The sequence below is a fragment of the Ictalurus punctatus genome, chromosome 18, assembly GCF_001660625.3.
Source record: "Ictalurus punctatus breed USDA103 chromosome 18, Coco_2.0, whole genome shotgun sequence".
Lineage (NCBI taxonomy): Eukaryota > Metazoa > Chordata > Actinopteri > Siluriformes > Ictaluridae > Ictalurus > Ictalurus punctatus.
The window spans coordinates 16,257,944-16,283,178 of NC_030433.2; the positions used below are offsets into that span (position 1 = coordinate 16,257,944).

The 25,235-nt window shown below is 38.1% G+C and overlaps 1 protein-coding gene and 1 long non-coding RNA gene across 5 annotated transcripts in view; one reads left to right on the forward strand and one right to left on the reverse strand.

The window, feature by feature from the left end:
- Window positions 1–25,235, forward strand: part of arhgap32b (Rho GTPase activating protein 32b) — a 127,116-nt gene continuing 101,881 nt past the window's right edge. For 2 of the 4 annotated variants that reach the window (XM_017492690.3, XM_017492692.3), the window contains exons 1-2: window positions 760–1,234; window positions 1,343–1,369. The gene's annotated coding sequence lies outside the window, so the exon portion shown is untranslated. Of the gene's footprint in view, window positions 91–322; window positions 383–759; window positions 1,235–1,342; window positions 1,370–25,235 lie in introns of those variants that run through there. The other 2 variants (XM_017492687.3, XM_017492688.3) reach the window with 2 other exon arrangements.
- Window positions 9,248–25,235, reverse strand: part of LOC128635327 (uncharacterized) — a 77,319-nt gene continuing 61,331 nt past the window's right edge. Inside the window, exon 3 of the long non-coding RNA XR_008398275.1 lies at window positions 9,248–9,401. This is a non-coding gene — a long non-coding RNA (uncharacterized LOC128635327). The remainder of the gene's footprint in view (window positions 9,402–25,235) is intronic.

The following is a 25,235-nucleotide window of genomic DNA, read 5'->3' on the forward strand; positions in this document are numbered from 1 at the left end:
ATATTTAGTATATTAGTATATCATATATATTTGCTTACTTAAGAGTTGGGGTTTCAAATGTGCTTATAAATTCACGACTTCCTCAACAAAGTAAGACATTTCCTACGTGCTATATTTTTTAGGTAATGAACACCATTTTGAGTGAAACAGTTAGCAAACTGAACTAACTTTAAGCATTTTATCCCTAAAGGGGAAACTCTCTCTCTCTCTGTTACTGCTTACAAATGGATGTACTGAATATATATATGTTTTTTATTTTCAGCCTGGGGCTGAAAATAATATTTGAAATAATCAAATTTGAACACGTCATTATTGTTTTTAGGGGAACAGGACAGGACAAACTTCTCATGACTGGAAATACTAACCGCGGGTGTATAATCAGGTATGACTGCGAATAAAACATTTATAAGCTATATATACATTTTTTTAAAAAAAAAAAAACGTTTTATTATTACTTTTTGTGAAAAGCAATTAGTGTCAATTGATATCCCATTGTACTCAGAATGCCCTGAGCGTTAATCTGTGTAATATAAATATAAATGAGTGTAGGAGATTAAAAAAAAAAAGAAATGAATAAAAGTATTTTTTTATGTAACCAGTCATAGTCATGCCAAATGAAGAAAATAGTTAATTGTTCCGAGTATAAATATCTTGACTGGGTTAATTTAGGCTACACGAGGTGCACACTGCAGATACAGATGAACGTGATTTTTACAGCCATCTGCGCCTGTCTAATCTCTCTTGGCCGTGACGTCACGGCGGCCGCGCGCACTGCATATCTGTGCGCGTTCACGATTTGAACGCTGGCCGATAAGTCTCCCGTTGCGAGGTGGCGGCGGTGCGCGTGGCTGCGTGCGTGCGCGCTGTCCCCAAGCTCACTCTGTGTTCCGGTTTATTCTGGGTTTGTAGATGAACGGAAAAGTGCACGTTGATGAAACATCTAGCGGAGCACGCGGTTAGTTTTGAAGTTAATTCTCGGCTGTGTGTATGCATACACAGACCACAACAGGGCAACACAAACAGCTGCTCGGTTGCTTGGTTGTAGCTAAACACAAAGCTAGCTTGGCCACCAGCACCACCATTCCGCAGCATGACCTCCTTCGCCGAGACGAACCGAGCTTGTTTCAGGGGTTTTAACATCTTCGCTGGCTATGAGACTCTGTGGAGCCGGATTTCTCATCTGGGTTTCTGCTAAGCCACTGTGACACCTAGATCTGCAAACTGTAAGACGCAGGTAAGCAGCGACCTCATTAAGCTCTGCGTGTCCTCCCCGGTTCCTCTGATGAGTTCACTGTTTGCTCACTTTGTTTGTTTGTTTGTTTGTTTGTTTGTTTGTATACAGTTGATTCCAGCTAGTGCTTCAGAACAGGTTGGTTTGCACTGATGCAGATTATTTAGATCAGAACCTTGGATAGAATGTAGCCTAGTGCTGTTGGATGCATTGCTTTCTGTGCAGGAAAAAAAAAATAAAATAATGCATGCTGTGATCTCAAGATTATCAACAGTTGTGTTTTTTTATTATTCACCAAATCCACATCATAGCCATTAAAAGGTATGTCTTATTCATTTACAAGTGTATAGTTAATTATACAAACTGTTTAGACTTGTGCTTTTATCATTTAGGCTACATACATACATTTACATTTATTCATTTAGCAGACACTTTTATCCAAAGTGACTTACAAATAATGAAATGCAAGCAAAGTGATGTATCAAGTGGAGAACAATACAAGTAGTGCTACCATGCAAGTTTTATAATTGAACTACACTGTAGGTTTAACTGGTGCTGCTGGTTAAATTGTCTTTAGAGATGCATTTATCCCACTTTCCAACACAATACCCATATTAGAATTCTGGATACGTGATACTGAGCCCATACAGGATGTGATATGAGCTTGCTTTATGACAATTTGTGTCATATTCATGGTCTGTGTCATGCCAGTCAACATCACAAGTGCTGGTGCGCCGAAAAGGTCACATCTAATCAGTCAGTTATCATGCAATCCAGCGTTTAAAGCCAGTGCTTATCTTGATTAAAGATATTCAGTATTGGATCAGTACTTTGTAATAGTCAAGTATCTTCAGAGAATCCATCAGTTATAGCTAGCATCATGTGCCAACTATACAGCCTTTGAAATGCATGTCTGCCTTTAATTTAGAAGTGGGTGGGTGGTAATTCAAACTACTTAATTTTCTTTAAGATAAGGATATGTACTCATGTCCTTTAATTACATACTTACATGTAGGCTAGTTTTTAACTGGTGGAGCCAGTTTTAGGCATGTACTGATCCCACTTTTCAGTGCGATATACATATCAAACTTCTGGATATCTGCACTGATTTTTTTTATTTTTTTAACAGCTGAGCTGACTCTCAGAAAGATTCAGATTTGACCTGAGCGATTAAGCCAATTTGTGTAGGAACAACACAAGTCTTGCCTTGAAATATGTCCATAGATAAGCTCAAAAAAGTCAGATCTTATTAGGTGGCTGTGGCTTAGGTGGTAGAGCGGGTTGTCCGGGAATCGCAGGGTTGGTGGTCCCCGGCCCTCATGCCAGAGTGTCCTCAGGAAAGACGTTGAACCCCAAGTTGCTCCCTATGGCAGGCTAGTGCCTTGCATTGCAGCTCTGCTGTCGTTGGTGTGTGAGTGTGTGTGACTGAGTGAATGAGAAACGGTGTAAAACGCTTTGTAGAACCTCCAAGGTTAAAAGGCGCTATATAAGTGCAGACCACTTACCATTAGATCGCCATCCTGTCCAGTTGAGTTTAATCCCAGTCGTGAGTTGAGGTTGGTGATCTTTGAACACATAATGTGATGTGCCACTGTGACCAAAGACAGCCAATGACAAAATTCTGGAAGGAATTTTTTTGATTAAATCCTGGTGTGATAGCACAGCTGTGACACTCGTCTAAGAGCCACTAGTAGGTTAATGCTGGAGGATGGGGCGAAACTCATGGGGCAACTACAAATATGGTAGTGGCAAAGGACAAACATGAATGAAACATGTTAAGGGACAGAAAAATATCTTTATAACCGCAAACTCACTTTGAAGAATGTTTCTGCTTATGTCCCATTTTGCACTTTACGCCGCTTTCTGATTTCCGCTGATTGACATGCACAGAATATAGTCATTTCCTTTAATTGCACATTTTGTTAAAAAATGATATTCGGATCATCTCGTACAGTGTGACAAGTAGTAATCTTAAAGCACCGCCGTAAACGCACAGTCTGGATCTGGCATGTCTGTAATTAACACACAGGCGACGGTTTCACATGCACCCAATAAGTAATATAGTACCTTTTTTAAACCAGCACTCAGCGCTTCCAGCTCATCTTCTCTCCTTTTAATATTGGAACACTTTATGGGCTCACATCAATATTTCACAGCAGGGAGCTAAACTGGTGATGCGTAATGAAAACATTCCTGCACTTCAGAAATTGTCATACAAACAAACAAACCTGGATTGCTCTGAAATTTGCTCTGGTTTCTACAGATCTGTGCTTTGACACGTTCTGAACGTGTAATGAATACATAACGATGGTACATTGTAGGCATGCACCGACATGGACTTTCTAATCCTGTAATAATTAGTGATTATTAACACCATATCTGAAACAATAGCAATAACTGGAAATTGGACTTTATTTTTTTTCGTTTGAAAACCAGTTCCGAGTATAAGCCATGGGGAATGCAGGCTAAAACTCTGAATGTGTCACTGATTAATTTTATATTGCCTGAGTTGGCAAAGTAATAACTTAGAATCTGTACTATCAACAATTACAAAGCATACAAATCCAACAGGAAGCTTAAGTTGAAAAAACACTTCTCTTTCTCTTATCAATGCCGTCACCACCTGGAAAAGTAATCGTAATGATATGGACAGGAAATTTTGCTAGGTTGAGTGTAACAGGTTGGTAAAGAGCCACACTATGCCAATACTTGAACTGCTGTGCAGTTCATGAATATAAAAAGCAATGAGCTCCGAGCTAAACTAATTCATTACATGTCGGCTGATAGGGAGTGCAACCCACAGGTTACTGTTGATTCACAGTCACATTTAATGTGTTCGGTTGGTATGCTGACTCGGAGAACCTGCTGTATATTTGGTCAGTACTGTAGAGGAAATCTTATAAAATTCTCACATTATTGATTTTATATATATATATATATATATATATATATATATATATATATATATATATATATATATATATATATATATATATATATATATATATATATATAAACTAAACAATATGACTGAAACTCATGTTATTGCTGCAATGGCAGTGCTTGTTTACGTTCTGTGCCTGTTTTTTATAATTATTCTTAATTCTAACATCAATATGGATATGACTGATCCAAGCATCGGTAATACTGCTAACCTATATTTGGAGCAGCAGATATTAATACGTTTGATTTATGACTTGTGTGTTGGGCCATGTTGACTTGTATGTAGATAATCTGAGAGAAGTACTTTTTGCCCCTCTGTTCTCCAAAATATCTCCATCCACATGATATGACCTGCACATTGTAAACTGTTACGCCAGATGCCTCAAGGATAACATTAAGATCTTGCATATTGAGCGGTAGAGAAGAGAAATGCAGAAATGTTCTCTTCAGCCATAACAATCTCTGATAATCTTTGGGTCTTATCCAAAATCTCTTTTCGCGGCACAGTTTGTACTGCCAGAGCAGTGGGTTCAGGAGCAGTAGCCTACAGCACAGATCATATTCTGGCACTTCTGCACAAGTTTAAAAAAAAAAGAAGGGAAATTAAGCTGCAAACATGTTAGCTAATAAGAAATTACAGACCACAAAGAAGTAACACCCATGTCAAAGACCATGATTCCTAGCACTTTGATAACACACCCAAAACCGCAATGGGAATGCAGAGGGGGACGTCAGCCTTTGCAAAAATGTCATTTGCCATCCATGTGAAAACAAGTTTTCAGTTTTAAAAACAGAAGTTTTATATTGATCCAAAACACTGTGTTTGCGTACATGAGGCAAAAAGGCAGAGGAAAGCATAATTTTCAAAAATATCCATAAACGTGTGATTGGGTCATTAAGACGTTTTTGGTTTTCTTCCTGCTTTTTAAAATGTGCGTACTTTGCTTTGGTCATTAATTTATTTCTTTGTTGCATTGTAGTTAATCATCAGTCTTTTCTTTCATTCAATATAATTCAGGAATTGTTTAATGCCCATGATTGTAACAAAGTTGTTAAATAAACTGATGGTTTAATACAATTAGCCTCACATTTATGAGGTGAGTTTTCCTATATTGGCCTCACATGGCTGATATATTCACTCACTCAGGGATTGTGAATAATTTGATGACTGTTGGCCCCAGCTTAAAATGCATCGTTGCTACATTTAAACCAATAATGTTCAACCAGATTTATAGCACTCAGCGTACAGCTGCTTTCAAAGAAGCAAGCATGGTTGTTTACAAGCCAGAGTTGAACATTTATACAGCTGTAGATTTGTGCGTGTTTTCAGCTGGCCTATTTGCATGTTTTGTTGTTTGCATGTGGAATGCCTTTAGGCCCTAGCATGACCATGAGAAAGATAAACATCTAAACAATCTTGCTTCAAGCTCATGTGCTCGGTTATGTCATAGAGAAAGGGTGAGTTCAGTCAGTTAGAAACAAAGTGTTTAGGTTGGTAGGGAATTTGTGCATTGTCGGAGGTTAGAGACTTCAGCTTTGTGATCTGGTGAGTCAGTCCTAAGGATATGTAAATTTCCCCTGGTGGCATGATTCAAGCTGGGAGTGTGTTTCCATGGCATAGTGTCGGTACTTCCTGTTTATTTTAGTTACTTAACAGAAGGCAAATAAATGATGTAGTTCACACTCTTACTAAAATTGAAAGTTAGATACAACAATTTTGGTCATAACAATTGTTTTTCTGTGTTTTTCTTTGTTTGTAGTAATACAAAATATAGGAACTGAACAGTTCATGATTTCTGTTGCCTCTGCCATGACCACATTTTGCAAAACTTTGAAGAAGGTTTTAACTGAGCACACCAGGTCACATCATGTCATATATCCCTGAAAAGCTTGTTTCCTGATATACATGTCAGTTTTCTTTATAATCATTATAAATCCCACTATCGAATGTGGAAATACATTAAACTACATTATATATATATTTTTAAATGTTCATATCGTAATGATTTATTTCTATGTTCGCAATAAAAAATGTTTCTTGATGACTTGCATTTTTTTTTTTAATGAAATAAAAATTGTTCATTCCGATCCCGAATTAGAAGAATACAATGGAGGAGTTTCTCAAAATGTTGATTATTGTTGGATTTACATTAGATTTTATACCGAAAATGGCATATACACACACACATACATATATATATGTATGTGTATATATGTATGTATATATATTTGTGTGTGTGTGTGTGTATATGTGTGTGTATATATATATATATATATATATATATATATATATATATATATATATATATATATATATATATATATATATATATATATATATATATATAGTATGTATGTATGTGTATATATAGTATGTATGTATGTATGTATGTATGTATATGGATGGAGAGATAGATAGAGTGAGAGAGTGCCTGGTATTTCCTTGCTTAAACAATCAAGAAATTATATTCCAAGAGATTATATTCCAACAAACAGTTCTGTGAAAATCTTTCATGTGAAATATATATGTTAATTTTAACACCATGAAAAGACTAGATTTTATTTAGTATACAAATGTATGCGTTTTGAAATGGACAAAGCTTCATTTGCATGAATAAATGTAACTTTTTAAAGAAACGTATAGAGCAGTATAGTGCAATCTTACCCCAGAGTTTCCTCCGTTGCAAGTTCAAAGTGTTTAAAGTTTTCAGTTCATGAATAAGCATGGGATCCATTAAAGTAAGCCCACATCTGCAAGTCTGACATTCCTAACAGGTCAATCTGAATTAGTAATGCATGTAAGAGCACAATAACATGATTTTCCACAAGCCCAAGATTCTGTTGTCTGCATACAGATGGCAAGAAAGGGAAAAACCGCTGACTCTGTTACAATGTAGGGGGCATTTATTTATTTTGTTTGCATTGTTTGGCTCCACTTGTCCCCTGGTCACTCCAAGGTCACTGCAAATCGCTGAAAAGTTTTTCTGACTGATCACCTAACTGATGAAACATTTCTAGGCCTGGGACTCCGCCCCCTCATCCACAGGGCATGTGGTGGGTGTCACTGAATGGTTTGATGAGGTTGGAAATGATGTTGCATATATGTTATGACCTTCTGAATGACGAGATCTCAACCCAGTTGAAAACTTCATTTTGAACGAATAATTTTTTTTAAAGCCATTTAACACGTCGCTCTGCACCACCATCATCAAAACACCAACTAAAGCAATCTCTCTTGGAAGAACAGTGTTTTATGTTTCGTGTACAGTTCCAGAGACTTGTAGAAGCAATTCCAAGGTGTGGTGAAGCTGTTGAGGTGGCAAACACACTTTACTAATACACTATGTTGTTTTTTTTTGTTTTGTTCATTTAAGCTACTAAGTAATGTTTTCTTTGGTTGTTGCGTCAACATATCTGAGCCTTTCTATAGTACTGGGGGGGGGGGCGGCGGCTATATCTGAACACTAAATCTAGTTCATTAGACATGAATGACTAGTACGATACTTATTGGCATTATGAGAATAGCTCCTTGTAAAAAGATTATTTGATGCTTTAACATGAATGCTGAATCACTTTCAGGTTCTCAGAGGAGGAAGAAAAATTATCTGAGATGTATTCACTTAATTGTTTTTTTTTACTCACAGCCCAAGATATTTTTGGTAATATAATCTTACTGGTAATGTTCCAAACCTGTGAATTTGTTTATCCCCTGCATCTTCTCTCTGCTTGTGCTGCGTTCTGTGGAGTCTGCTAGGGATTCGTTCTTAAAGGCTGTGCATTTATTTCATGAAGAATCTTATTCTTTGCGGCCCACACCTCCTCTCATTTCCAGGCTTTTCATTTGTTCTTCTTTAACTTTAGGTTTCCTTCATATTGTTACTTTACTGTGCCAGTGGTTTAGATTCAGAAGGTAGCAGCTGATTTGGAAGGCATCAGCACATCTTTCCATGCAATCCTCTTAGCTCCTGTTCTCACCTGAGCACTAGTGATGATTTCCTGGGAATTGTTAGGTCTCATCTTTCATCAGTCTGCCTGGGATTTGGGCTCTGACTTGCATTCTCACACACACACACACACACACACACACACACACACACACACACACACACACACACACACACACACACTTAAAAACAAGCAAAATTTGACATATGCTCTTTTCAGGGCCAGGTTCACTGAATGAAACTGCCTTAAGGTTCTCTACCTAATTAGGTGTATTAAACAAATTGACCTCATAAATCAGCTTTGGTATATTTAGATAATTGCTTGGCAGTGAGCAGGCCTTCAGGATTTGGGCTATGGAATTGCTTTTGGAGGTGCTGCAAGCTGAAGCAGAAGAAGCTGAGCCCTGAGGAGATTTGGGCAGGGCAGATTTATTGCCGGGTATTCAAGTCGGGCTGTTCCATCGCATTGCACTTCATTGCCGCTTAACCAAACAGAAGTGCTATGCAATGGCTGCTCACTCACCTTCAGGCACAGGTTGTGCACTTTGCGCTCTGTGTTTCTCCTGCCTTCGAATTCCCTCCCAACACTGTGGGTGCTTCTAATTTCTTATTTGTGCACCCTCATTTTCTTTCCTTGCATCTTAGCTCCACCCCCTTAGGGATGTGAGCGAAGGATGCGAGGATGAGATGTGAGGAGAGAGAACCTGAAGTAAGTCGAACGGAATATCCTCACTCTCTCAAGCGTCACTTCAAAGCGACGTCAATTAATGATGACTGTGCTCAGCTGGATTACTTCACTGCACTTCAGGGATCTGCCGTTATGCTTATTTTGTTGATGTGCCGTTATGTTGCTGGAGCTCGGTTAATACCAACCTTCTTACTAAAGCAAAATGCACTGATCATATGTGAGAAGTCTGGGTTATTCAACAATGAATTAATGACCAATACATGAATTATCGCATCTTTTGTGCAGCTTTGCGTATCCAAACGCGCAAGGATCAATTAATCACAATACTCCATTGTAAGCATATTATTATTTAATTATATTTCACACAAAATTCCATCACATCATCAAAGGAGTTTTTGTTTGAGGTTGTGGCAGATGGAAAGGAGGAGGGGAATTTATGTGTCAGGTTTTTCGACAAGAAACACTTCCGGATGGATCCCTGTGTATCTTCACTCCTAGCTCCCCTGGAAGCTTCCTCGCTCCTCGTGGTGCAGTCACAGAACTGATATGTCCTTCAAGACGGTTGACTGACTTCGGTCGATTTCCAGGTCACGGGCTGGAGGACAGAGGAGTGAGGAAACAAGGAAGCATCAGTTTGAGTATTGAGAAGCGCCCTGCATGTCATTATCTCTCCGACTGCTTTCTGTTTTGTTACAATTTTCTGATAACTTTGTCCTCATCTTGCTGATGCAGCTTTACCTTGTTTTTGCAGTATCTGTGCTAGATCTGTGATCAAAACATTGCAGGCAGCAGAGAGCTCAGCTTTTTTTTGTGTGTTATTACTTTGAAGATAAGGAAAAGGAAAAAACGGTTGGGCTGCAGTGTTGTCATCAGCAAAGGTTAAAATGTTTTGTTTGTCACATTATGCATTACCTTCTGTTTGGTTATTAATTAATTAATTATATTAAACATTGCCCTTGTAAGTGTACAGTTAGAGACACCATCCCATCTGTTTTCATGCACAAGGCATTCTCTACTGATCATTGATGAACAGTGTACACTGTATCTGATGAATTCAGAACACATACCGTCTCGCCTACAAAGAGCATTTATAAAAGAGATGTATCTAAAAATGACCTTTTGAGTAATAATGTTTGCAACATTCTGATTCACCAAGTTCCCACTTCCCCGCCCTAATCTTTTTACGTTTTGTGTTAATATAAAAATGCAGCTCACACAATACCCATAACAATGTCTTACCGGTCCCAGCAGTCTTTGCTCTAGCTTTGGAGGCAGAACATCAAGAGAATTTGAGCTGCTGATGTGACTTGATTGACACAGTTAAATTGGGACGTTACAGTGCGTTCCAAACAAGACAATCCCCTATCCCCCCCACCACCTTCAAGCACTTGAAAGTTTATTTATTTATTTATTTATTTATTTATCTATCTATCTATCTATCTATCTATCTATCTATCTATCTATTTTGTATCTCTCCAAGTCAGACGGCAGTACTTTTCCTCCTTTAGGATTTAGATATAGATATAAAGTGCGGTAAAGCAAAATCAGCCAAGTAAATGCATGACATTCCATTAATGGAGAAATAAACACGATGCAGTAGCTTCTTCTCTGACCTTCAGTGGGATGATCCGTTGTAAAATGTCGTTCAGACCTTTGTGTGGTGGGAAATAGTGAAATGTGTGGGATGTGTTGTCTAGGTATTTTCTCCTGAGATCAGTCTGGACTGAAATCACTGGTGTATTTAGTGTTGCCACACAGCACTGTCGAATTCTCAAATTCGATAGGGTCAGGAGGTGTTGATTCATTTTCTATAACGGTAACTCTGGGAGTACTGCAGGCTTTAGGGCAAATCACAGGTTTATATCAATGCACTAATTCTGATACGTTATCGTTTCTATAGCAACAACTTGTACGGTGGACTCTCCTATTAATAGTGTCTAGCATTAGAATTACTGTCTCGTATTGTAGTACGTTGAAATGAGCATCCCGAAGGTACCCGGATGGTCTACTATTTCCGGTAGGTTTTCGAAGAATGGATAAATGGACACTTTTTCAGCTAATATTACTTACAACTGCTTGCACGAGGGAGGAGGAGTTTTATGACTGTTTCCGTCACCGAAATCATGGACAAATTTTAGTGAGGTGTAACTGAATAAATAAATCAAGGGAATGGTAGATTAGATTATATAGTATAAATCATATAAGGAAGAATGAATGAAGAAAAGCTGAAATGCAACAAGGAGTTTCTTTCTGGGGAATGACATTCTATTCCATTACATTACATGTGAACATGTCCCAGTACTCGCATACTCTTTTGCTACACACTCAAAAGTAGTGCATGCTTTTAGTGCATATCCGAATAGTATAAGTAGGCGAATTGAGACGCAGCATGAAGACAAATGTGATTCTAGATATAGTAAGCTTTTTTTTATTTATGGAAAGAGTCTCAGAATGTTTTCCTCCAAGTTTTCACAGAGGACGTTGTTCTTTCTGGTTTCTCAGAAACATGATAACCTGTGTGGTATTTAAAAAAAAATAAAAAATTTTTGTTGGTCTTACTAACGTTTAAGATGCCGAGAAAAAGAGAGGCTGGTGAGGGACTGTGACTTCATAACTGCAATATTGTAAGTGATCACAGGAACTAAATGTCTCCTGGATGGTTCACAACATCAAATGTAACTATAAACCTTTTGTAGTGAACAAATCGGCCACATTTAGTTCTGCTAGTAATAAAGCTAGAAAATCAAGTACAACATAACTAATAACTGATCTTCAGAAAATTCTAGATTATTTAAAATACAGAATGAAACCGAATGCCTGCCTGGGTTCAGAGTTTCTGCCTCTGTGTTTTTCAAACGAATTCAAATTTAAATTCATCCATCTGTGAAAAGTTTATGGCTATATCAAAGGGTTTATTGTCTTCTCAACAACCAGTGGTGGTAACACACAAAGCCTGCTGTGACCTCTGACCCAAGGCTCTGAATACTGTGCATGCTTTGAGCACTAATGATGCCTTTGTTATTCCAGTCTGCATGTCCATTAATTACAGGAGCTCTCTCTCCCTCACTACACGCACACAGGGCTGAATTGAACTAAGAATGAAAAGCATTTCTTTTGGCCTCTAGAAGACATTGGCATAAAGACATGCTTTGGAATTCTCTTTGGTATTCTTTGCACTCAAACAATTCCTGCATTGAGAGAGGTTGGTGGAGAGCGGCCAGAGAATTCATAGAATATAGCCGGAATGGGAACGCATTGTCAATCTGAAATTTCATTCACGATTCAGTAGGCATTGTGGTGAGTTAAAGCCTGAGTGATTGTAAAGAAGAATCTTTGCACTGTAGACACCTGTAAACAAAGGCTCTGAGATACAGGTCTAAATTTTAATAATTCACAAATGGAAACGGGAAACAAGTCTGTACATGCAAACTTCTCTGAGACTAACTAAGCCTCTGGACAGTAGACTTTCACTGAGATGACTGTGGTATCAGCTTATGTGAAAAAATGAGCACAAACCATGGAAATCTTCGGCTTTTTTGATATATTTGGACAAGCAAACATTTGATCGTCTTTGAAATAGTGCTTACTAATAAAGATGAAGTACTTCAACAAAACCACAAGGAAAATTGAGCTTTTTCAATCATTTATTCAACAGAAATATCAGTAGATGTGATAAAGTAAGTACACCCTTGGCCTCAGAAGCTAGTATTGCTCCATTTAGCAGAAATAACTTCTTGTATGCGTTTTGCATAATTGTTCACCCGTCTCTGACATTTGGCTTTTTACCACTCTACCATTCAACATTCTTTCAGTCTCAAGATGTTTGAGGATCATTAGCGTGTTGAAAAGTCTACTTTCAGTTCAACTTCAATGTTTGAACAGATGGCCTCACATTATCTTCAAGCATTCTTTGATATGATGCAGAATTCATAACCCCAAACCATAACATTTCCACCACCGTCCTTCACAGTTAGTATGAGTTGCTTCTGTCCCAGCATGTCTGCTGTTACTGTGTCCAGACAACTCTATCTTTGATTTGTCTGTCCAGAGCACATTATTCCAAAAGGCCTGGTCTTTGCCTATATGCTCATTGGTAAACTGTAGTCTTACTCTAATGTTCTTTTTAGACAGCAAAGGCTTTTTCTTGGCACGCCTCCCATGCAGGTCAAATTTGTGCAATCTCTTTCGGATTGTAGAAGCATGCACTTTGACACCAACAGTGGGAAGGCTTAATAGCAGATCCTGTGATTAAATTTTGGAGTTCTTGGGAATTTTTTTTTTTTCGCATCAGATGATCTGCTCTTGGGCTGAATTTTCTGAGACGACCAGTCCTGGACAAATTAGCAGTCGTCTGAAATCTGCACCACTTGTAGATGATTTTCCTTACAGCGAAATTATGTATTTCAAATAATTTGGACATCTTTTTAAATCCCTTGCCAGACTCCTAGGTATCCACAATTTTTTTTTTTTTTTCTGAAGGCCTTACAGAACTCTTTAGATCTTGGCATGGTGACACCACACGCCTCAATAACAAACGGAACACCAGATATTAGATATGAGAGGGGTATAAATAAGACCGGTTCCACCTGCACTCCCTAAGCAGGTTCTAACCGCTGGCACCCAATCTTGAACACCTGATTCTAATCTTATGGATTTGGAAGGTGAGATTAAATATAGGGGTTTACTTACTTTTTTCCATGAGAGTAGTGTTTTTTTGTTGTTGTTGTTTTTTTTTTTTTTTTTTTCTTCGGTTAATTTAAATTGTGAGTGTGAAAATTACTACAAAATGTTAATTTTGTGTCATTTGATAGTGTATCACCTTTTATTAATTGGCACTGTTTCAAATGTTTGCTTGTTCAAATATGCCCAAAAAACCCAACAATTTCCATGATACTTATTTTTTCACATGACTATATATTTTCCAAAGCCTACATTTTGTGCAATAGACTGCTGTGCATTACTTTTATATATTTAATAATAGTCAGGCATGGATGAATGAATAATTCATTAGCTAGCCCACTGGGCAAACTAACGCTCCAGCAAACATAATCTAATAAACTATGGCAAGGAAGTTAGTTAGTTAAGACACAAATGTATTCTATAAATGTAGCACAATGTGTTCGGGCCATCAGCAAAAAGTTACAAAGTCATTAGTGAGCATTTCGGCTATGACCTCTGGCGTTTTCTGTTTATATATTATATTGCACATAAAAGTTAAGTCTGGCAAGTCTTTTTTCCTCAGCATGTTTAACCGCAAGATGTGTTGTGCTGGCAAGAGAGATATATGACGCTGCACTTATTTTGTTTTCCCTTTTTTTTTCCCCAGCCTCCCAACTAACTATATGTACTATGCTAACATTTTTTCCAGACTATAAAATCTCATAAGAATGTTCTGTATTTAAATTTTTTTATTTATTTATTTATTTTTTGCTCTACAGGGAATCATGGCAGCACAGTCACTAGACTGCACTAATAGACATTTTGGCAAATAAAATAAAGCCTGTTACATTTAATGTTGATTATTTTACAAAGAAACATACTGATGTTTTTTTCTTTTTTTCTTTTCTCTAAGTAGCCAGAATTTCAGAAAGGCATATCTTATGTACTGGTGTGTCCTTGAAATACTGTACTATTATTGAGTACTGTGGTAGGCCACATTTGAAGTATAGCAAGTCTGAATAAAAGTAGCTTAAATAAAGAGTCTCCATAATGGTGATCTAGTCTGAAAGGTTTGTCGTCACTCTCCAGACCTAGAGAAAAATCTATTTTGATCCTAACATGACTAGTCTAGTTCTCTAAGTGCTGTCCAGAATGGCAAATTTAACCACTTATTTCACTCATCTTTTGACAAATTCATTCAGGTCTTAAATAATCCATGGAATCATTCCTATATAAATAAGGTTATGTAATAATTAAATGTGAAGACCCAAGGTTCCATCTGCAATTTCCACTTTCTGAACTTAAAAAAAAAAGAAAAGAAAAAAGTGCTGCGTGTCATTAAGCTGTCATCTTCCAGCACATTTCTAAAACGGCACCAGCATTATTCACAACAAGCTGAGTGCCTGATCCTCCAGCTGTGGGAAGAAGCAATTTGAGCAGTGACTCATCAGCCAAGAATCTTCTCCTCTCCTGACAGCTATTGCTTAATATTCTCCTTGTTGATTCTAATTTGACCGAAATGCAAATGGAGGATACGCAGAGTTGCTTTCTCTCTGGCCCATATGTTATGACTCAGCATTTGAGAAAACTTTCAGAGTAAAGGCTGATGTTCGATGTGAAGATGATGATGATGATGATGATGATGATGATGATGATGATGAATTTACCAAGACCAATTGTCTTTCGCCAAGACGTTAAGCATTCTCAGATTCGAATTATACTGTGTAAATGGACAGCTCATTGTATACATGCTTGCCACCTATTTATTGACTTGAAAGCATCATATTCTTTGTGCTGCAGTAATTTAGTCCTCTCATCCTGTTTATTGCATCTGAACTTCTGCAGACTTGCACATTTCTGTCCGTTGTACCCATCTATATATGCATGGCGGGTTGGGAAAACCCATTGGATGTCGCAAACAGCCAAAAATGACAGGAGTTAATCCTGCCAGTAATATACTTTGACATGTCTACTTTGAGAAATATAACTATTTTAAGAAAACTCTATGTATTTAGGCAAACCTTGCCTTGGTGTCTGCCTCAAAAATAATACTGACTAAGGATCAGCCAGGTTAAAAAACCACCCCAGTGAAAAGTCACTCTGCCTAAGGCTGTCTAAAACCTTGCTAGCAAATGTAATTTTTCTAACGATTTGATCTAGTTGTTGCCATAGCGAAACAGACATAAGCCTAATCACTTCAGTTTGTAATCAGATTCCGTCGGTCAAAGTGTCTGAAAATTTGCTCTGCCATCACATCATCAAAACAGAGAAAAGCACTTGCATGCACCATATAGACGACAGCATGCATAGTTTTTAAATGTTGTTTTAACCAACCTACTAAAAAGTGATTAAGCCAAAAGAACAGAAGTGAGTGAAAGAATCAACGATTATATTAGCACCGATGTTAGCGTGAACATATAATAACTGACATGACCAGTTTGGATTGGATTAAAATCACAGAGAAGCTCTGGTAATTACAGTGAGGGGGAAAAAAGTATTTGATCCCCTGCTGATTTTGTACATTTGCCCACTGACAAAGAAATGATCAGTGTATAATTTTAATGGTAGATTTATTTGAACAGTGAGAGACAGAATAACAACAAAAAAATCCAGAAAAACGCATGGCAAAAATGTTATAAATTGATTTGCATTTTAATGAGGGAAAAATGTATTTGACCCCTCTGCAAAACATGACTTAGTACTTGGTGGCAAAACCCTTGTTGGCAATCACAGAGGTCAGACGTTTCTTGTAGTTGGCCACCAGGTTTGCACACATCTCAGGAGGGATTTTGTCCCACTCCTCTTTGCAGATCTTCTCCAAGTCATTAAGGTTTCAAGGCTGACGTTTGGCAACTCGAACCTTCAGCTCCCTCCACAGATTTTCTATGGGATTAAGGTCTGGAGACTGGCTAGGCCACTCCAGGACCTTAATGTGCTTCTTCTTGAGCCACTACTTTGTTGCCTTGGCCGTGTGTTTTGGGTCATTGTCATGCTGGAATACCCATCCACGAGCCATTTTCAATGCCCTGGCTGAGGGAAGGAGGTTCTCACCCAAGATTTGACGGTACATGGCCCCGTCCATCGTCCCTTTGATGCGGTGAAGTTGTCCTGTCCCCTTAGCAGAAAAACACCCCCAAAGCATAATGTTTCCACCTCTGTTGTGGATAAAAAATGTCATAAAATAAACGAGGGAGACCTAGTATCCAGTAAAGGGGAGAAGAAGAAAAGACGGGCACCAAGACACACAGAAGTAGTGTGAGGCGGATATTGACTGATATTGAATATTGAATTGGAATTACACTTTAAAGATCTTTAAGAGCAGTAGTAGTCAAAAAAGGCAAAAAGAGGTATACGAGCTGAGCTGAGGAGTGCTACCACACACACACACACACACTCTCGTACAGTCAAGGGCGGGCATGTAGACATAACACACACACACACACACTCTCTCTCTCACACACACACACCTACTATTATAACTTTACCAGAATAATAAAAAGGAATATTTAGATATTATAAGGGTACTATCGTATAATAATATATATATATATATATATATATATATATATATATATATATATATATATATATAAAATAAATATGTGGGACAGTAGAAGGGTAATATAATGATATTAAGAAGTAGGAAGTACAGTAAACCGGTTTTTCAAGCAGTATATATAATAAGAGATATAGAGTAAATCTGAAAATAAAATATAAACTAGAAATACAGGAAAATATAACTTACTCATGATTCAGATGGTGAAGATTCTCGTCTCGCAAGGAAGGCCTTAATTTTAAGAGAACCATGAAGAGAGCCAGTTATAAGGGTGGCTGGGTCAAACTGCCCCCCCTCAAGATAACAATAAGACCAAGGTCCCATTAGATTGTTTAGTCTCCTCCACTTTCTATTCTCTAGGTAAATCAAAACTGAAGTTTCTGATGCCCTGGGTAACTGAAAACTCTGGTTTCTGATTCTCTGGGTGACTGAAAACTCTGGTTTCTGATCCTCTGAGTAACTAAAAACTCTGGGTTTTTATTTTCTGGGTTATTAGAAATGCCTGGGTTCTGATTTTATGTGTAAATTAAAACCCCTGGTTTCAATTCTATGTGTAAGTGAAATAGCCCTTTTCTGGAACATAAGAGTAAGGTAAATGAGCTCTTTTTTAACCCTATTGGTAGTGAGATCATAGTCTTCTTGAAACATATGGGTTATTTAGTGTGTAAATACAGTATAAATACTGTAGCTTAAGCTCAGGGTATGGGGATCACTTCTGAGAATTCTCATCGGTGTGGATCTCGTGTGGTGGAATGGAACAATAAAGCTGGACCCTTGCTTCTTCTCACTCACGGCTGGTGTATTTTTTTCTATCTCCAACTGAGCTCAGAGGTAGATGTGAGTATTGGCTTCTGTGTTGAATTTTAAGTGTTTTTGGGTAATAGGCTAAATTTGAGCCAACAATGTTTGACGGTGGGGATGGTGTTCTTGGGGTCATAGGCAGCATTCCTCCTCCTCCAAACACGGCGAGTTGAGTTGATGCCAAAGAGCTCCATTTTGGTCTCATCTGACCACAACACTTTCACCCAGGTGTCTTCTGAATCATTCAGATGTTCATTGGCAAACTTCAGGTGGGCATGTATATGTGCTTTCTTGAGCAGCGGACCTTGCGGGCGCTGCAGGATTTCAGTCCTTCACGGCGTAGTGTGTTACCAATTGTTTTCTTGGTGACTATGGTCCCAGCTGCCTTGAGATCATTGACAATATCCTCCCGTGTAGTTCTGGGCTGATTCCTCACTGTTCTCATGATCATTGCAACTCCACGAGGTGAGATCTTGCATGGAGCCCCAGGCCGAGGGAGATTGACGGTTCTTTTGTGTTTCTTCCATTTGCGAATAATCGCACCAACTGTTGTCACCTTCTCACCAAGCTGCTTGGCAATGGTCTTGTAGCCCATTCCAGACTTGTGTAGGTCTACAATCTTGTCCCTGACATCCTTGGAGAGCTCTTTGGTCTTGGCCATGGTGGAGAGTTTGGAATCTGATTGATTGATTGCTTCTGTGGACAGGTGTCTTTTATACAGGTAACAAGCTGATATTAGGAGCGCTCCCTTTAAGAGTGTGCTCCTAATCTCAGCTCGTCACCTGTATAAAAGACACCTGGGAGCCAGAAACCTTTCTGATTGAGAGGGGGTCAAATACTTATTTCCCTCATTAAAATGCAAATCAATTTATAACATTTTTGACATGCGTTTTTCTGGATTTTTTTGTTGTTATTCTGTCTCTCACTGTTCAAATAAATCTACCATTAAAATTATAGAATGATCATTTCTTTGTCAGTGGGCAAACGTACAAAATCAGCAGCAGATCAAATACTTCTTTCCCTCACTGTATCACATTACCCCACCTCCCCATATAAAACTAGTCCTGTCTGAATAGCCTTAAATGATTCTGATTTTTGGATGTGTTAACAGCTTGTAATCTTTGGATAAATGTGGCTGCTGACAGTCTCACAGGGTTTGTCTTGGAGCATGATGAATTGTACAACAACTTAAAAAACAACATTTGGCAGAGCACCATTGAACAATTCAGCAACCTTAATGGTGGGTCTTTCATCAATCGCTGTCAATACCTAGCATAGGCTTGTAGCCTACAGTATTGCTAATTAGGCTATAGCTCATGTGGCTAATAGCTAGACGGTTGCAGGTCTGTTGTGTAACCCACTAGCCTGTTTTATAGATTTTTTTTTCTCTTTTGATTTTGATGTATTAGCCTTCTTGGTACCGGTGTCCTGCTATTAAAAAAATACCATGTTTCAGTTCTTGGACTTTTTCAAGGCTACCCATTCAAAATTGTGTGGCTCCATTAACGATGCTTTCTCTTTTCAAACTCCTCTTCACTTGAAGTGCTGGCAATAGCCAATTTCCATCCACTTTTTTCTGTTATTTCTGTTATTGAAAAAGTGAAGGTACATAAGACATTTGCTGTCTCCTGCCTGTGTCCATCCAATTGGCCTTTAACTCACAACATGGTGTGCATGTTGACGTTATCCTTTAAAAAAAATTGTCGCAAAAGAAATCTGTCCTTGAGCCGTTTCTATACGTAATTTTGTGTATATTTTGAATTGTTTACCTTTTGTGTCCTGCATGTCCTCAAATCTTTGTAAAATGGTGAAAGTATTGAGACAATTAAATGAAATTGACCAGCTTTCATTTTAATTTCACAAATAATTGCAGTTATCGGGAGAATTCCTGGTGGGGCCGCTCATAAATTGGGCTTATAAAATAAGCACGTTACATTTTTGTGTGACCAATAACTAAAGTAATGAACTACACTACATTTGGATTTAAAGCAGCAGTTACTTATGCATTAAAAAGTGCTGTTTTCTCATGTCACGTTAAGTGCGTGTACTCTGGTCGTTACCATTGAGATATAAACAAACTGTCATCACATGCAGTGGTGCGAGGTAGCTGCCAAAAAAGTATATTTCTTACTGAAATATTTCACATTTGTTTAAATGCAAACAAACATTTATTTCACAATGTTACAGTTGGAAATTTTTGTAGCAGAAAACAATACACTGGATGTCATTTGTTATTTATCTTCATATTCTTGTTGAAACATGTCAGTAATAAATATAATGGGATAGTAAGAACTGAACTGTCACTTCACTCTTATCAAAGTTCTGGCTAGTCTTGGGCATTAAAATCCTGAGCAGAAAATAGCTCCCACTCCGGCCTTGCCCATGGAGAAGCATTGTTGGAGAGCTGCGCCTATCGCAGGTTGCCACAGACTATCGATTCTGACCAGTAAGTGGATTGCCATCGCCCTGCTCAAGCTGGCAACCTGTGCCGAGAACAGTGTAGTAAACGGGGTTAGTAAAACGACTGTCCATCGATGTGTATATGCTGTATGCACAACTATTAAAGAAAAACGAATCAAGCTGCTGAATGTAGCGGAGGCCAAAGAAATTGCATACCGTAATTCCTTGGCGCATCTTGTGTCAAATGCCATTTTTCTCTACAAAAACTGTTTCTAAACAATTTTTTGCAACATTTAAAGTTAGACATAAACATAGTTTATGCGCTAAAGTTAAACGAAAAAAGATCATGTTGACACTTGTGAAATTTGATCGATAATTTGCATTTCCATCAGCTATATCGGTAAACGTTTTAATGAGCTAAACCTTTTAGCGCAAAAAAACACCTTGGATGGAAACGTGGCTAATGTCGGTTTTCCAACAAACTGTATTACAGACAGTCAGACTGGTTTAAAAATGAATGATCCTTTTACCACAATCAAAATTTTACAAGTATTAGTGTCTTTACATGTTCTTCACCTGAAAAGAGGAAGATTGAAACGAAGGAGATTGTGAGTGAAGCCTTGGTTTTTGTGATGTGAGAGACAGAGTGCTTACTTACTCTGTCTGCAGTTCTCCGTATAAATGTATGTGCGCTTTTCAAATTTTTGCTCAGTTTGTACAGGGGCGTAAGCTCTGGAGACTTTTCCTTTAGCCCTGAATAATTCTCTACTTGGAGAGGTTTGTCACTACATAACTGAATGTCAGTAAAAGAAGACCACTGTATTGCAATTTTGTGTCTTCATGCATGTGAACGGAGGCAAGACCAATCAGACGGCATTTACAAGAAAAAACGTGAAATATTCGTGTCTTATTAGCTGACCGGTCTCGACTCTGCCAAACAGTAGCTCACGCAGTCAGTGTGACTTTACTTTAAACCAGCAAAGGGGTTGTGAGAGTGTTATTTATACAAGGCATATTCATATTTTACTTTGGTGTCTTATTAAAGCAGTCAACTGTTCAACTTCACAACAGAGTAAAGCACCGAAAGTGTGTGTTTTGTTTCTTGTGCAGGAATTTTCCAACCCTGAGTGAAAATGTTGACAGAATTGGGCCACATAAAGCTATTAACAAACATCCCACAGTATTATAATCTGCTGTTCTAAACCCCCTTTTTCTCACTCTTGCACTTAACACTTATCTTCTCTTGGTATACTTTACTACAAGTTTAGGAGGTTTTGATTTAAAACGTTTAAAACCCGAAGATATAGTTTTTGCTAATAGGCTTTCATTTTATAACCAATCAATTAATCATGAATAAAAAGTTACAGTGAGCCACAAAAGCAGACATCATCATCTTTCACTGCTCATTCTCTCCTGCAGGGTATGGCCCAGTAAGAGTATGGATTGTGTCTCATAAAAAAGTCATTAAAGATGGAGGATATTAATTATTCATCACACAGTCAGGCAATAAAAACGGGCCTTGTCCTCTTTGAATTGAGAACTTGGCATGAATCTTTAAAAATCAAATTGTTTTTCAGCACTGCATATGAAGTAGAGGTGAGTCACTCAGACACAACGTATGATATCACAGTATGTGTCATGGTATACACATTTTGTGTTCCTGACAATAGCTATTTCTCAGTGTTTCTCTCTTCAGTTGTCTGGGTTTGTGTTTTTCTAACCCTAACCTTTTACCATTTTTTTTTTCATTACCTTAACCATAACACTGCTCCCACTGAAGCCTTACCATTGCCAGACTACAAGCTGGCTATTATTATTATTATTATTATTATTATTATTATTGTTATTGTTAATAATAATGAAGATTGGATTCAGATTGGCTTCTGGAGCTAGAAAGCTATAAGTCCACTGTGTAGTTAAAGGGGGATCTGTGACAAATGTTCAAAAACTAGCACATATTCTCTCTAGTTGCATTAGAATGTTGAAATATTGGCCTTTAAAAATGCCCATATCATTAATACTGATGTAACTGTCACTCACTAACAGAACAAATTTTCTACTCAGTCCTCCATGTTGGTTTTTCTTACCTCCTGAGTTATTGTCGTAAGATTAAAGAAGTGTTTGACATCATTCATCGCTTTTCTGAAAAGTTGAATTTCTTTCCACTTTTGCAAACACTTTGCTTTGGATAAATAGACACTGGCAGATTTCATTAGGATTACATATAAAACATGCTGAAAATTGAGTAGCAGTTTGAGAGCCAGCAGATTTAGCTAACTCTGATGCATAAATCCCAACTCTTGAAAAATTTTTTTGATTAAATTGGGTGGGGGAAGAGTTTGGAGAAGAGCATTGTTACCCAGCAAGCTTTAACAATCGATTGAACTATTGTTGAGGCTTTCAGTAATGCTTCATATGGTTATATTAAAACAAAACAAAACAACTTTACATCCCTCCTGCTTTTTTACTCAGCTATATCCAACAAAGAGGAAATAAGATCTTGACAAATATGTGAGTTGTTGTTGGTTTTTTTTTTTTTTTTAAATTATTTAACCGTTTCTATTTGTGTCTTATTCCTACCTATACACCACTTAGAACTATCATGCAGTGTTTAAATTGCTGTGCTCTGTTTACTACATGCTTTATCGACTTTGTGGGTTTTAGAGATTACCGCATTGCTCCCGTACTGTGTAGGATAAGCGTATTCATTTATTGCCCTTTTCACTTTGGCATGGCATCCACTGCCACAGGCTCATCTGTGTTGTTTGATCAGACGTTGGCACTCGACGCCGCCTCATGCCACCAGCTGCCCTGGCTTCCATGAAAAGCGTCAGAGCATTTGCTGTATACGCCTGCTAGCTGCAGGACCCTTAGACTTCCCTCTCAAAAGCTTTATTGATGTGGTGCCGATGGGCGCTTCAGTCATCTCTAATGCTGTGCCTGTCTTGGCTTCTCACACTCCTCACTCTCACACTCTGTCATGCAAAGATGGTGTCCAAGCCCTCATATGCTGGATTCCTGTGGAATGTTATTTCAGCTCAATTATTTTGATTTGGACTTTTGAATGCGTTGACACAATATTGCTGCCACATTCTTATACCTTTCACGTTGCAGAATTTCACGTCTGTAATTTGGTCTTTAACGGTACTACTTCAGACGTCTCTGACTTGCTTTAGTCCCCTTGGCTGTTATATTTCCTAATTAATAAAATGGTTGTGGTTTTTACTTGAATGTAATGCTCATGTGTCAGCTCTACTAGAGACACAGAAGCATATTTTTGCATATATAATGTAATATATTATATTATTTATATAGTGTATTATATAAGTATTCACTCCCTCGACCATTTTGTAGAGGGGAACTTAAATGACCATAATTGGGATTATGATTTATGGATCCACAGAAGACCCTGTGTGTGCGGAGTTTGCATGTTCTCCCCGTGCTGCAGCGGAGCTGAAAAGGATAAGTGGTATAGAAGATGGATGGTTGAATGGATGCACACAATATAGCCCATGTAATTAAAGTGGATTGAGACTGTTGTTTCACGGACAACAGTCTGGATTTTACACCGAATGGTGCGAAAAGCAAAAAAAATAAACATTCTGTGAGTTGGCAGTTTTGCAGGTGAAGACTGGAAAAAGACCAGACAATGGTTTTCTGACCTGTCCAGTTTTGGGGATCATGTGCCCTCTTGGCTGACAGGAGGATAAACCTGATGTGGTGTTCTGCTGTTATGGTCCAGCCTCAAGAGTTGGTGTGTTGTGTGTTCTAAGATGCGTTTCTGTCCACCTTGTTTGTACCGTGCTTATTTGAGTCACTGTAGGCTTCCTGTCCCTTCTAGCCAGTCTAGCTATTCTCCTCTGACCTGTCTCGTCAACAAGGCATTTCCACCCACAGAATTGCCACTCACTGGGATGGTTTTGCTTTTTGCATCATTCTGTGTAAACTCTAGAGCAGGGGTGTCCAATCTTATCCAGAAAGGGCCAGTGTGGGTGCAGGTTTTCATTCCAATCAAGCAGAAGCCACACCGAGTCTATTGAAAGCCAAGATCAACTGATTAAACTCGTGGAATCAGGTGTGGCTCCTGCTTAGTTGGAATGAAAACCTGCACCAACAACGGCCCTTTCCGGATAAGATTGTACACCCCTGCTCTAGAGACTGTTCTGTGTGAAAATCACAGGAGATCAGCAGTCTCTGAAATACGCAAATCAGCTCATCTGGGACCAACAACCATGCTACAGTCAAAGTCACGGGGATCACATTTCTCTCCGTTTAATGTGAACATGAACTAAAGCTCTTGAACTGGATCTGCATGATTTTATGCATTGTCACACTGTTGCCATACGATTGGCTGACTTGATAATTACATGAATGAACAGGGGTACAGATGTTCTCATTTAAAGCTTTCTTGTACAACAAAGCACTTAGTTTGCACATTCTCCCAGATGCTGCGGTAGAAAATAAATAACATAAAATAATGACAAAGTTAAACAAGCAAAAAAGTTGGACAGGTTGTACATAATCCTGCATGGAGACTCTAAACTTGTGTGAAGTATTTGTGCAATATAGTGCAAGATGTTGTGCAACATTGGAACAAAACAATATAGCATAAAAATAGGAAATGTACATACTATGGTTCAGACATAAGTAAAAAAAGTTACAAAGAAAATAGTGTTTTAGTAGTAGTTGAATGTCCACCTGTGCACAATTCAAGTGCCATCTTGATATAATTGTACCCTATAAATAAATAAACAGCATCAAGAGGACCATTTTTTTCTTTCTGTGGAGCGAAGGAAAGAGGAGATTTGTCCCTGAAATGAATCCCTAATCTTCATGAGTTCTGCATACAGCATTGCTGAAATATCTAATTATCTAAATCTCCAATTCTCAAAGTGTTAGCTGCTTTACTGCCACTGTTTTCTGAGTTTTATACTGGGCTCTTCAGCTAATCTTAATTGTACGTCTAGAAAAAAAATCTTCTCATCGTGAGGCCAAATTGAAGACACATGACTC